This window comes from Cylas formicarius, unplaced genomic scaffold (genome assembly GCF_029955315.1).
Source record: "Cylas formicarius isolate icCylForm1 unplaced genomic scaffold, icCylForm1.1 PGA_scaffold_7__23_contigs__length_41026272, whole genome shotgun sequence".
In the NCBI taxonomy this organism is placed as follows: Eukaryota; Metazoa; Arthropoda; class Insecta; order Coleoptera; family Brentidae; genus Cylas; species Cylas formicarius.
Genome location: NW_026844352.1, coordinates 19624474 through 19640667, shown reverse-complemented (window position 1 = coordinate 19640667; position 16194 = coordinate 19624474).

Below are 16194 nucleotides of genomic sequence, written 5' to 3'. Positions count from 1 at the left end.
AAAAAAAAGAAAAAGCAAAGAAACGGTTCAGCAGCAGCAGCAGCAGCATACCGGCTCATCCTCCCCCTCCTCCGGTTGGTTCGATACGTTTATCGACGACGAAGAAAGAAGGGTGGTATGCGAAGCGTTCCAGTTGAAAATGGTTTTAGAGTCGCAGCTGGTGCGAAACGAGGACCGGATCAAAGAGACTGAAACTAAAATTGCCCTGCTGCAGAGCGAGTTACAAGTGGCGCGCCTTCATTCCGACGAATGCAGAAAAAAACTTAAACATTTTGCAAGTTTAGCATCCTCTCTGCCCGCATCAATCCCATAGTTTTTTTTTTTAATTTTGAAAATATTATCGATGTTGATGTAAATAAAAAAAATCTTTAGTGTTTTTTTTATTTAGACGCACATACACTCCTCCAAACAACAACAACTAGAACAAAACCTGTTGAATCGGAAGTGAAAAAAAAAACATACATTTTACATTAGAATAAAAAAAAGACTAACATAAGCCTAATTTTTACAAATATTTTTTATTATTAGGTCGCAATGAATATGTGTGTTTCTACTACTCTTGAGGCATGTTGTGGATTTGTGATGTCATTAATAGTTGAGAAATTATTCAATGCATTCTTATAACTTTAGAATACATAAAGAATCTATAAGAGATACATACATACAGCAAAGATATCTTCTATTGTATAAAGAATATATCTCGAAGATTGTTTTTTAAATAGAAACTAATATATTCTATAATCAATGAAAGGTATGTAATGTTTAAACTTATTGTTTATATTACTGTTTCTAACCTCTATTTGTTTTTCAGTTATAGAAAGATTCCACAATTTACCCTAAAATGGAATTATATAGAATATGAACAAGATAAATTATAAAATATATATTGATATTACACAACTTTTAAAAGTTTCATTGTCAAGAATCATTATAATTAGTTTAAAATGATTTTTATCGGATATGGATATTGGTATTGATATTGAAGGGAGGCGCTCGTGGGCGTCCAAGCATTTAGGCCACCAGACCGCTCTAGAGAACGTCCAAAATGCCACCCTTTCTATAGAAGGTTAGCAACTTCTTTAGTCTAGTTATACCATGCGCTGAATCCCGATCGATCAGGGTCGTTCCGAAGACTCCCAATCTTGCTCATGTTAAAGCAAAGCACTCGGTAAGCAGAAAATACGAGGCTTTCTCCCTTTTTATGCAATCGGATATGGGTAAAGATAATTTATAAATTTTGTCGACTGAAAATTACTGTTTCATTGAAAGAATTGTAGTTACTTTTATATTAAGGAAATATCAGGTGAATGATTAAATCATGTTTAAAAATATTTATCATTTTTAGATTGAATTTTTATGTTTAGTAAAGTTTTACAATTTTAAATTTCATTTACTGGAAAATTTCGATTATACATTTTTGCTGATGAAAATATTAATTATTGATTGCCATATTAAGATTATTATTTGACTGAAATTTAATTTACTGTTTCTAACCTCTTTGTTTTCAGTTATAGAAAGATTCCACAATTTACCCTAAAATGGAATTATATAGAATATGAACAAGATAAATTATAAATTATATATTGATATTACACAACTTTTAAAAGTTTCATTGTCAAGAATCATTATAATTCGTTTAAAATTATTTTTATCGGATATGGATATTGGTATTGATGTTGAAGGGGGGCGCGCTCGTGAAAATGCCACCCTTTCTATAGAAGGTTAGCAACTTCTTAAGGCTAGTAATACCATGCACTGAATCCCGATCGATCAGGGTCATTCCGAAGACTCCCAATCTTGCTCATGTTAAAGCAAAGCACTCGGTAAGCAGAAAATACGAGGCTTTCTCCCTTTTTATGCAATCGGATATGGGTAAAGATAATTTATAAAATTTTGTCGACTGAAAATTACTGTTTCATTGAAAGAATTGTAGTTACTTTTATATCAAGGAAATATCAGGTGAATGATTAAATCATGTTTAAAAATATTTATCATTTTTAGATTGAATTTTTATGTTTAGTAGAGTTTTACAATTTTAAATTTCATTTACTGGAAAATTTCGATTATACATTTTTGCTGATGAAAATATTAATTATTGATTGCCATATTAAGATTATTACTTGTCTGAAATTTAATTGTTAGTAATTTATAATAATGAAAGAAAGAAAATTGAACATTGTTTTAATTTATCAATGAATATATAAGGATTGCCATTGATTAGTTATTAAAGATACATTATAAAATGAATTTCATAAAATAATAACTTTGAATATACTTTTGTTTTTCAGGTCTTTTAATTTATTGTTTTTTATTTTCAGTAAATAAGAAACTCCAAAATTAATACAAACAAGGAACTATCATCATGAAAAATCGTTACATTTCAACTGAGATGGTTTGAATCAAAGATAAATAAATGTGTCTCATAAAGTTATATTAATTAAAAATTGTTATCTAATGTAATGAAATTTAGTTATTTTTACCTTAAATCACCATCCAAATTATTAGAAATTATGATAGACCCAACTACAGTCAAATGATGGTAAGAAAACATATATGTCTATAAATTTCAAGATTCTAAAAATATCGTTGATGATCGCATAAAGAACGTATTACTGGAATTTATTTCATAAAGAAACATAAAAGGTATTTAATATAACAATCTTAATTTTTATGTGATAATAATTTCCATAATCCCTAATTTATTATTGTTTTGTCTCCGATGGTTGCAGGATTTAAGAATTTGTGGAAAAATAATTAATGCAATACAAAAACCAGATGTTTTATCATAAAGAATATTTTCATTTTGACTAAAATAGTTTTCATTAAATGTAAATGAAGATACAATATTTTTCTAATATTTGGTCGTATATAATCGTGTAATTTATGAAATTTTTAAAATATTATCGTTGATGACATAAATACACTTTACAGATAACAGGTATTTAATATAGAATCTTTAAATTTTATGTGATTTTATTTTTTATAACCTCTAATTTATTTTTATTTCATTTGTGATGATTATAGAATTTGAGAATTTGCGACAAATAATTGGTACAATACATTATTTAATTAAATTAAATACATTATTTGGATAAAGAAATTTTAATTTAACAAGTAAGTCTTTAATATTTATTTTAGAAAATATATCAAATTAAATTCAATAATTATTTTACATATTATAATATATTTTCAAGCTGAAAAACAAATATATACAAAGCGCAAATCTACACCATCTATCAAGCAATTTCGAAATTACAGATTCCTTTTTCTTTAAGAAAATAATGTAAAAGATTACAAATTACTTTCAAATATATTTTCCAACATATTTTCCAATAACAATACCTAAACATCATGATGAAATCAACAAAAATTGTAATGCCTTTGTATATAATTACTTCATTTATCCAATCAACAATAATATTACATAATCTTAATTCTAATATTAATAATGACAATTTTAAATTTATGACGTCATCAACAGTTTTAGGATTATTTGATGCGGGTTTACAATGCCCTTCCGAGTTTCAAACTATGGTTAACGCGAACACAGTTAAACGTAGAAAATGTCAAAATGGGTACGTGTCGACGAATTTTCAAATTATGGCATGTCGTCGTCAATTGCGTGAAAAAATGCGTCACTGGGATTTATTTCCAAGAGAAACAAATACATTTTACAAATTAAAGGTATTTAATATAACATTTTTAATTTTTATGCGATATTATTTTTCATAACCTCTAAAATTTTTATGTGATAATAATTTCCATAATCTTTAATTTATTATTGTTTTGTCTCCGATGGTTGCAGGATTTAAGAATTTGTGGAAAAATAATTAATGCAATACAAAAACCAGATGTTTTATCATAAAGAATATTTTCATTTTGACTAAAATAGTTTTCATTAAATGTAAATGAAGATACAATATTTTTCTAATATTTGGTCGTATATAATCGTGTAATTTATGAAATTTTTAAAATATTATCGTTGATGACATAAATACACTTTACAGATAACAGGTATTTAATATAGAATCTTTAAATTTTATGTGATTTTATTTTTTATAACCTCTAATTTATTTTTATTTCATTTGTGATGATTATAGAATTTGAGAATTTGCGACAAATAATTGGTACAACACATTATTTTATTAAATTAAATACATTATTTGGATAAAGAAATTTTAATTTAACAAGTAAGTCTTTAATATTTATTTTAGAAAATATATCAAATTAAATTCAATAATTATTTTACATATTATCCTATATTTTCAAGCTGAAAAACAAATATATACAAAGCGTAAATCTACACCATCTATCAAGCAATTTCGAAATTACAGATTCCTTTTCCTTTAAGAAAATAATGTAAAAGATTACAAATTACTTTCAAATATATTTTCCAACATATTTTCCAATAACAATACCTAAACATCATGATGAAATCAACAAAAATTGTGATGCCTTTGTATATAATTACTTCATTTATCCAATCAACAATAATATTACATAATCTTAATTCTAATATTAATAATGACAATTTTAAATTTATGACGTCATCAACAGTTGTAGGATTATTTGATGCGGGTTTACAATGCCCTTCCGAGTTTCAAACTATGGTTAACGCGAACACAGTTAAACGTAGAAAATGTCAAAATGGGTACGCGTCGACGAATTTTTAAATTATGGCATGTCGTCGTCAATTGCGTGAAAAAATGCGTCACTGGGATTTATTTCCAAGAGAAACAAATACATTTTACAAATTAAAGGTATTTAATATAACATTTTTAATTTTTATGCGATATTATTTTTCATAAACTCTAAAATTTTTATGTGATAATAATTTCCATAATCTTTAATTTATTATTGTTTTGTCAACGATGGTTGCAGGATTTAAGAATTTGTGGAAAAATAATTAATGCAATACAAAAATCAGATGTTTTATCATAAAGAATCTTTTCATTTTGACTAAAATAGTTTTCATTAAATGTAAATGAAGGTACAATATTTTTGTAATATTTCGTCGAATGTGATTTTATTTTTTATAACCTCTAATTTATTTTTATTTCATTTGTGATGATTATAGAATTTGAGAATTTGCGACAAATAATTGATACAATACATTATTTTATTAAATTAAATACATTATTTGGATAAAGAAATTTTAATTTAACAAGTAAGTCTTTAATATTTATTTTATAAAATATATCAAATTAAAATCAATAATTATTTTACATAGTATCCTATATTTTCAAGCTGAAAAACAAATATATACAAAGCGTAAATCTACGCCATTTATCAAGCAATTTCGAAATTACAGATTCCTTTTTACTTCTTTAAGAAAATAATGTAAAAGTTTACAAATTACTTTTAAATATATTTTCCAATAAAATATCTAAACATCATGATGAAATTAACAAAAATTGTAATGCCTTTGTACATAATTACTTCATTTATCCAATCAACAATAATAATACATAATGACAATTTTAAATTTATGACGTCATCAACAGTTGTAGGATTATTTGATGCGGTTTTACAATGCCCATCCGAGTTTCAAACTATGGTAAACGCGAACACAGTTAAACGTAGAAAATGTCAAAATGGGTACATGTCGACGAATTTTTAAATTAAAGGTATTTAATATAACATTTTTAATTTTTATGCCAAATTATTTTTCATAACCTCTAATTCATAATCGTTTTGTTTCCTATGGTTACAGGATTCAAAAAATTTGCAGAAAGAGAATTGATACAAGAACTAGATGTTTCACTACCCCCTAAAAAAAAAAGCTGACGTCCCAGGTAACAAATTAGACCATTTAAGAACCGCTTAGAAGAGGGTAGTTTAACAGCAAAAATTATCATCAATGAGTTATCAATAAAACGACTTCTGATAACTTCTAGAGAAATTATCATAAGAAATTTAAATAAAAACCATCATTGCCAATTTGGAAAAAAATTATCCAAGTAAAATATTATTCGGATAAATGGATAAAAACACAGGTAAAGTTTTATCATGTTCAAATTATAAGTCGTAATTGATATTTGGTATAAAATTAACGTTTCATATAATCTTTTAAAATTATTTACACAATTCAAGTTAGTTTTATTGTTTTTGTCAACATTTAAATGAATCATATATATGTGTAAGTATTCAAATAGACGATTTTCAATTTATTTACTAAAATTGCATGATAAATTTAAAATATTTTATTTACTTTTTTGACGGTAAATTTTTTTCATGTTATAATCCTGCAGATAAAAAACAAACCATCATTAACAATTTCCCTATAAGGAATGCCTTCAATCAGTTATTGAACATGGACCAACTGATAATTTCATCCAAAAAATTACCATCACTATTTTACAAAGGCTTATATCATCTAAATAAAAAGAAATAATTAAAAAATATATATATTTAAATGAATGAATGAAAACATGATAATTAATCTTAATTTTCTTTTAATATTTATATTATTATTCTTAATATGAAATATTAGTGTTTTAATGTGTTTCATTTATTTATGTATTTTTTAAATTATTCAAGTTTTTTAAATTTTAATTTTCTAATATTTCTTTTTGAATGTAAAATTTTCCATATATTTCTCTCAATGAAAATTTAAAAATTATTATATATTTCTGGGTGGACAATAAATCACTACCGACAACTTAGTTATGAAGAATATCATTCATCAATTATAAAAAAAAAAAGAGACAATTTTATTAAATAAACGATCATTGAAACTTTGTAAGTATTCGTCGAGTCATCCAAGAAAATACTTCATTTAGACATAAATTTCAATTTAACAAGTAAGTTTTTTATATTCGTTTTATGTAACATAATAAGTTTTTCGAGTTTAACACAAGAAATGTAAAACATAAGTCTACACAATCTGTCAAACAAACTCGGTATTGTTTACAGATTCCTTTTTATTTCTTTTAAGAACATAAAGTGACGACAAGAAATGAAATAAAAGAAAACTATAAAGAATAAAATATCGTTTATTTAAAAAATAATAATTCAAGTGAATATCACATGTGATATTAAAAATATTTATTACTACATAAATTACTTCCCTTCCTAAAGTATTATAATTAAGGAAAAAGTAAAAGAAACAATAATAATGCGGATAAGTACAGATTATTTTTAAATATATTTTTTCGATATATTTTTGCATAATGATGTTTAAACATCTTAACGAAATTACCAAAAAACTACAATAATTTTCTAATATTTCATCGCATGTAATTGCCTAATAATATCATACATAATATCACATAATTGCCTAATTCGTGAAATTACCAATATGACATATTTTAATTGAAACTTGAAATTTGTGACGTCATTGACAGTTGCGACATTATCCAATACGGTTCTGCAGTGCCCATCCGAATTTGAATCTATGGTAGATACAACCACAATCGAACACGAAGAAGAGACGTAGAAGACACCGAGATGATTCTGTGGTGGAGCATTGCACGCGGCGTTTTAACCTCCGTTCGCTCCTTGTTCACTTGACGAAAAGCGAAAATTAAATTTTGAGCGTCCTCAATAGTTCGCGTAGAATTCATTGCGAAAGCCTACCTGTTTCTTGTTGGCCGATGTACCAGGCTACCTGGCCTTGCATTGCTTCCAGTTTTTCTTTCATATCATCACCATTTATAAAACAGGTGAATACGCGTTTTTTGGTTGTCATTTTAGTAGTAATGACGGGTGTCGTATCTCACAAGATGCACTGTAGGATGGGTACACTTTGGACACACGTCAAGGAGTTTTACTTTGCTTATCCAATACGGTTGTAGCTGATATTTGTATTTGCGCGCGTAATTACACTTTGAACACACGATTTTTTTGGAGTAGACGAAATAATTTCTCGGCGGTGTGACGTTCATTATTAAACTGAAATGTTATTGTGTGTTCCGGATGTTTTATTAATAGCATTATCAACGGATATTCTTATCTATTTCCTGTCCCCCGCGCCTTCGGCACGTACGCCTCCCTGCCCGTGACGTTTGCGTCACTTGGTTGGCACCACGGACCACGGTTAGGTTGGCACCACGGTTTGGTTAATTTGGCACCACGGACAACGATCGGGGGCTACGCCCCCGCGCGGTCGGTGGGCCCCCGAACGGCACGCGGGCGAACGGCGCGCGCGACATCTAGCAGCAACGGGACGGAACCGACGGTACATAATTAGCTCGGCATTAAAGTGACCGTTCAACGACGGACGGGTTTTCACGGCAGCCCCCCCGAGATGGCGAGGGGGCTGCCGGTGGGGTCCCCGAACGGCACGCGGGCGAACGGACAAAGACAACGGTTTGGTTGGCACCACTGACCACGGTTTGGTAAGGTTAGAGAGAGTGACCTATGGACGAATGGCCAGAACACAAAAAGAAGAAGACCATGGGCGGTGTGCCCGTGGTCGGGAAGCTAAAAAGTGAGGTTATGTGGGCCTGGATGTCCCTTTATTCATCTACATGCAAGGCCAGGTAGGCAATGGTATGAAAAAGCATCGGAGATGGGGCTCCATTGTAATCCAAGAACCTTTATAAATATCTTCCAGGTAATCGCGCATAAAGTCGAGATACGTAGAATAGAGCTCTGGGTTTCGAGAAAGACGGTTTTCCAGCGACAACAAGCTAAGATTCTGGGTGTTTAAAGGGTAGGGATGCGATAAATCTACCACTCTTGTTCCTGCGGGTCGTATTTGCGAAAATAGTCTCACACCTTTCGTCCTCCGGGGAAGCGGGATGCTTAGTCGGTATGCTTTCTACTTCCCAGAATTTCAGAAAATAAGTATCTAAGCCAATACTGCTGCAACATGGCGTAACAGTCGACAAATTATTCAACGAGTTTTGTACCTTTCCTATTAGTTTCTAAAGCAGATGGATGACCGGACGCACCTGGGATGCGTCCAGCGAGTAGGATTTAATTAGTTAATCGCCAATTACAAGATCTACAACACCGGGAATATGGTAATTGCGGTCAGCCAACTCCAGATTTTTTAAATTTTCTCTGCCAGCGTTATCGAGTTGGATTGCAGGTCTATCAGTACATAGCTGTGGTACGACAATGGCATCGAACAAAAGTAGAGGAGTTGCTTGATTTTGTGATTTAATGGTGCATCGAGTTAATCCTTTTGAAGTTTGACTGGTCATGCCTTTTAGGTCGTGAATGGGCACAGGGTAAAGCTTCAACCTGCGTAAACGCGTCGTAGTGCGACGACACCCCCAAAGCCTCACAAAAAAAAGAAAAAGCGAAGAAACGGTTCAGCAGCAGCAGCATACCGGCTCATCCTCCTCCTCCTCCGGTTGGTTCGATACGTTTATCGACGACGAAGAAAGAAGGGTGGTATGCGAAGCGTTCCAGTTGAAAATGGTTTTAGAATCGCAGCTGGTACGAAACGAGGACCGGATCAAAGAGACTGAAACTAAAATTGCCCTGCTGCAGAGCGAGTTACAAGTGGCGCGCCTTCATTCCGACGAATGCAGAAGAAAACTTAAACATTTTGCAAGTTTAGCATCCTCTCTGCCCGCATCAATCCCATAGTTTTTTTTTTTTTAATTTTAAAAATATTATCGATGTTGATGTAAATAAAAAAAATCTTTAGTGTTTTTTTTATTTAGACACACATACACTCCTCCAAACAACAACAACAACTAGAACAAAACCTGTTGAATCGGAAGTGAAAAAAAAATACATATACATTTTACATTAGAATAAAAAAAAAGACTAACATAAGCCTAATTTTTACAAATATTTTTTATTATTAGGTCGCAATGAATATCTGTGTTTCTATTACTCTTGAGGCATGTTGATGATTTGTGATGTCATTAATAGTTGAGAGATTATTCAATGCATTCTTATAACCTTAGAATACATAAAGAATTTATTAGAGATACATCTATGGTAAAATGTCAATTTGCAAACACTAACCATAGAAAATTTTGGAAACATGTTAAATTTCAGCAAAGATATCTTCTATTGTATAAAGAATATATCTCGAAGATTGTTTTTTAAATAGAAACTAATATATTCTATAATAAATGAAAGGTATGTAATGTTTAAACTTATTGTTTATATTACTGTTTCTAACCTCTATTTGTTTTTCAGTTATAGAAAGATTCCACAATTTACCCTAAAATGGAATTATATAGAATATGAACAAGATAAATTATAAAGTATATATTGATATTACACAACTTTTAAAAGTTTCATTGTCAAGAATAATTATAATTAGTTTAAAATGATTTTTATCGGATATGGATATTGGTATTGATATTGAAGGGAGGCGCTCGTGGGCGTCCAAGCATTTAGGCCACCAGACCGCTCTAGAGAACGTCCAAAATGCCACCCTTTCTATAGAAGGTTAGCAACTTCTTTAGTCTAGTAATACCATGCGCTGAATCCCGATCGATCAGGGTCGTTCCGAAGACTCCCAATCTTGCTCATGTTAAAGCAAAGCACTCGGGAAGCAGAAAATACGAGGCTTTCTCCCTTTTTATGCAATCGGATATGGGTAAAGATAATTTATAAATTTTGTCGACTGAAAATTACTGTTTCATTGAAAGAATTGTAGTTACTTTTATATTAAGGAAATATCAGGTGAATGATTAAATCATGTTTAAAAATATTTATCATTTTTAGATTGAATTTTTATGTTTAGTAAAGTTTTACAATTTCAAATTTCATTTACTGGAAAATTTCGATTATACATTTTTGCTGATGAAAATATTAATTATTGATTGCCATATTAAGATTATTATTTGACTGAAATTTAATTTACTGTTTCTAACCTCTTTGTTTTCAGTTATAGAAAGCTTCCACAATTTACTCTAAAATGGAATTATATAGAATATGAACAAGATAAATTATAAAGTATATATTGATATTATACAACTTTTAAAAGTTTCATTGTCAAGAGTCATTATAATTCGTTTAAAATTATTTTTATCGGATATGGATATTGGTATTGATATTGAAGGGGGGCGCGCTCGTGAAAATGCCACCCTTTCTATAGAAGGTTAGCAACTTCTTAAGACTAGTAATACCATGCACTGAATCCCGATCGATCAGGGTCATTCCGAAGACTCCCAATCTTGCTCATGTTAAAGCAAAGCACTCGGTAAGCAGAAAATACGAGGCTTTCTCCCTTTTTATGCAATCGGATATGGGTAAAGATAATTTATAAAATTTTGTCGACTGAAAATTACTGTTTCATTGAAAGAATTGTAGTTACTTTTATATCAAGGAAATATCAGGTGAATGATTAAATCATGTTTAAAAATATTTATCATTTTTAGATTGAATTTTTATGTTTAGTAGAGTTTTACAATTTTAAATTTCATTTACTGGAAAATTTCGATTATACATTTTTGCTGATGAAAATATTAATTATTGATTGCCATATTAAGATTATTATTTGTCTGAAATTTAATTGTTAGTAATTTATAATAATGAAAGAAAGAAAATTGAACATTGTTTTAATTTATCAATGAATATATAAGGATTACCATTGATTAGTTATTAAAGATACATTTTAAAATGAATTTCATAAAATAATAACTTTGAATATACTTTTGTTTTTCAGGTCTTTTAATTTATTGTTTTTTATTTTCAGTAAATATGAAACTCCAAAATTAATACAAACAAGGAACTATCATCATGAAAAATCGTTACATTTCAACTGAGATGGTTTGAATCAAAGGTAAATAAATGTGTCTCATAAAGTTATATTAATTAAAAATTGTTATCTAATGTAATGAAATTTAGTTATTTTTACCTTAAATCACCATCCAAATTATTAGAAATTATGATAGACTCAGCTACAGTCAAATGATGGTAAGAAAACATACATGTCTATAAATTTCAAGATTCTTAAAATATCGTTGATGATCGCATAAAGAACGTATTACTGGAATTTATTTCATAAAGAAACATAAAAGGTATTTAATATAACAATCTTAATTTTTATGTGATAATAATTTCCATAATCCCTAATTTATTATTGTTTTGTCTCCGATGGTTGCAGGATTTAAGAATTTGTGGAAAAATAATTAATGCAATACAAAAACCAGATGTTTTATCATAAAGAATATTTTCATTTTGACTAAAATAGTTTTCATTAAATGTAAATGAAGATACAATATTTTTCTAATATTTGGTCGTATATAATCGTGTAATTTATGAAATTTTTAAAATATTATCGTTGATGACATAAATACACTTTACAGATAACAGGTATTTAATATAGAATCTTTAAATTTTATGTGATTTTATTTTTTATAACCTCTAATTTATTTTTATTTCATTTGTGATGATTATAGAATTTGAGAATTTGCGACAAATAATTGGTACAATACATTATTTTATTAAATTAAATACATTATTTGGATAAAGAAATTTTAATTTAACAAGTAAGTTTTTAATATTTATTTTAGAAAATATATCAAATTAAATTCAATAATTATTTTACATATTATCCTATATTTTCAAGCTGAAAAACAAATATATACAAAGCGTAAATCTACACCATCTATCAAGCAATTTCGAAATTACAGATTCCTTTTTCTTTAAGAAAATAATGTAAAAGATTACAAATTACTTTCAAATATATTTTCCAATAACAATACCTAAACATCATGATGAAATCAACAAAAATTGTAATGCCTTTGTATATAATTACTTCATTTATCCAATCAACAATAATATTACATAATCTTAATTCTAATATTAATTATGACAATTTTATATTTATGACGTCATCAACAGTTTTAGGATTATTTGATGCGGGTTTACAATGCCCTTCCGAGTTTCAAACTATGGTTAACGCGAACACAGTTAAACGTAGAAAATGTCAAAATGTGTACGTGTCGACGAATTTTTAAATTATGGCATGTCATCGTCAATTGCGTGAAAAAATGCGTCACTGGGATTTATTTCCAAGAGAAACAAATACATTTTACAAATTAAAGGTATTTAATATAACATTTTTAATTTTTATGCGATATTATTTTTCATAACCTCTAAAATTTTTATGTGATAATAATTTCCATAATCTTTAATTTATTATTGTTTTGTCTCCGATGGTTGCAGGATTTAAGAATTTGTGGAAAAATAATTAATGCAATACAAAAATCAGATGTTTTATCATAAAGAATCTTTTCATTTTGACTAAAATAGTTTTCATTAAATGTAAATGAAGATACAATTTTTTTGTAATATTTCGTCGTATGTGATTTTATTTTTTATAACCTCTAATTTATTTTTATTTCATTTGTGATGATTATAGAATTTGAGAATTTGCGACAAATAATTGATACAATACATTATTTTATTAAATTAAATACATTATTTGGATAAAGAAATTTTAATTTAACAAGTAAGTCTTTAATATTTATTTTATAAAATATATCAAATTAAAATCAATAATTATTTTACATAGTATCCTATATTTTCAAGCTTAAAAACAAATATATACAAAGCGTAAATCTACACCATCTATCAAGCAATTTCGAAATTACAGATTCCTTTTCCTTTAAGAAAATAATGTAAAAGATTACAAATTACTTTCAAATATATTTTCCAACATATTTTCCAATAACAATACCTAAACATCATGATGAAATCAACAAAAATTGTGATGCCTTTGTATATAATTACTTCAATTATCCAATCAACAATAATATTACATAATCTTAATTCTAATATTAATAATGACAATTTTAAATTTATGACGTCATCAACAGTTGTAGGATTATTTGATGCGGGTTTACAATGCCCTTCCGAGTTTCAAACTATGGTTAACGCGAACACAGTTAAACGTAGAAAATGTCAAAATGGGTACGCGTCGACGAATTTTTAAATTATGGCATGTCGTCGTCAATTGCGTGAAAAAATGCGTCACTGGGATTTATTTCCAAGAGAAACAAATACATTTTACAAATTAAAGGTATTTAATATAACATTTTTAATTTTTATGCGATATTATTTTTCATAAACTCTAAAATTTTTATGTGATAATAATTTCCATAATCTTTAATTTATTATTGTTTTGTCAACGATGGTTGCAGGATTTAAGAATTTGTGGAAAAATAATTAATGCAATACAAAAATCAGATGTTTTATCATAAAGAATCTTTTCATTTTGACTAAAATAGTTTTCATTAAATGTAAATGAAGGTACAATATTTTTGTAATATTTCGTCGAATGTGATTTTATTTTTTATAACCTCTAATTTATTTTTATTTCATTTGTGATGATTATAGAATTTGAGAATTTGCGACAAATAATTGATACAATACATTATTTTATTAAATTAAATACATTATTTGGATAAAGAAATTTTAATTTAACAAGTAAGTCTTTAATATTTATTTTATAAAATATATCAAATTAAAATCAATAATTATTTTACATAGTATCCTATATTTTCAAGCTGAAAAACAAATATATACAAAGCGTAAATCTACGCCATTTATCAAGCAATTTCGAAATTACAGATTCCTTTTTACTTCTTTAAGAAAATAATGTAAAAGTTTACAAATTACTTTTAAATATATTTTCCAATAAAATATCTAAACATCATGATGAAATTAACAAAAATTGTAATGCCTTTGTACATAATTACTTCATTTATCCAATCAACAATAATAATACATAATGACAATTTTAAATTTATGACGTCATCAACAGTTGTAGGATTATTTGATGCGGTTTTACAATGCCCATCCGAGTTTCAAACTATTGTAAACGCGAACACAGTTAAACGTAGAAAATGTCAAAATGGGTACATGTCGACGAATTTTTAAATTAAAGGTATTTAATATAACATTTTTAATTTTTATGCCTTATTATTTTTCATAACCTCTAATTCATAATCGTTTTGTTTCCTATGGTTACAGGATTCAAAAAATTTGCAGAAAGAGAAATGATACAAGAACTAGATGTTTCACTACCCCCTAAAAAAAAAAAGCTGACTTCCCAGGTAACAAATTAGACCATTGAAGAACCGCTTAGAAGAGGGTAGTTTAACAGCAAAAATTATCATCAATGAGTTATCAATAAAACGACTTCTGATAATTTCTAGAGAAATTATCATAAGAAATTTAAATAAAAACCATCATTGCCAATTTGGAAAAAAAATTATCCAAGTAAAATATTATTCGGATAAATGGATATAAACACAGGTAAAGTTTTATCATGTTCAAATTATAAGTCGTAATTGATATTTGGTATAAAATTAACTTTTCATATAATCTTTTAAAATTATTTACACAATTCAAGTTAGTTTTATTGTTTTTGGCAACATTTAAATGAATCATATATATGTGTAAGTATTTCAAATAGACGATTTTCAATTTATTTACTAAAATTGCATGATAAATTTAAAATATTTTATTTACTTTTTTGACGGTAAATTTTTTTCATGTTATAATCCTGCAGATAAAAAACAAACCATCATTAACAATTTCCCTATAAGGAATGCCTTCAATCAGTTATTGAACATGGACCAACTGATAATTTCATCCAAAAAATTACCATCACTATTTTACAAAGGCTTATATCATCTAAATAAAAAGAAATAATTAAAAAATATATATATTTAAATGAATGAATGAAAACATGATAATTAATCTTAATTTTCTTTTAATATTTATATTATTATTCTTAATATGAAATATTAGTGTTTTAATGTGTTTCATTTATTTATGTATTTTTTAAATTATTCAAGTTTTTTAAATTTTAATTTTCTAATATTTCTTTTTGAATGTAAAATTTTCCATTTATTTCTCTCAATGAAAATTTATAAATTATTATATATTTCTAGGTGGACAATAAATCACTACCGACAACTTAGTTATGAAGAATATCGTTCATCAATTATAAAAAAAAAAGAGACAATTTTATTAAATAAACGATCATTGAAACTTTGTAAGTATTCGTCGAGTCATCCAAGAAAATACTTCATTTAGACATAAATTTCAATTTAACAAGTAAGTTTTTTTTATTCGTTTTATGTAACATAATAAGTTTTTCTAGTTTAACACAAGAAATGTAAAACATAAGTTTACACAATCTGTCAAATAAATTCGGTATTGTTTACAGATTCCTTTTTATTTCTTTTAAGAAAATAAAGTGACGACAAGAAATGAAATATAAGAAAACTATAAAGAATAAAATATCGTTTATTTAAAAAA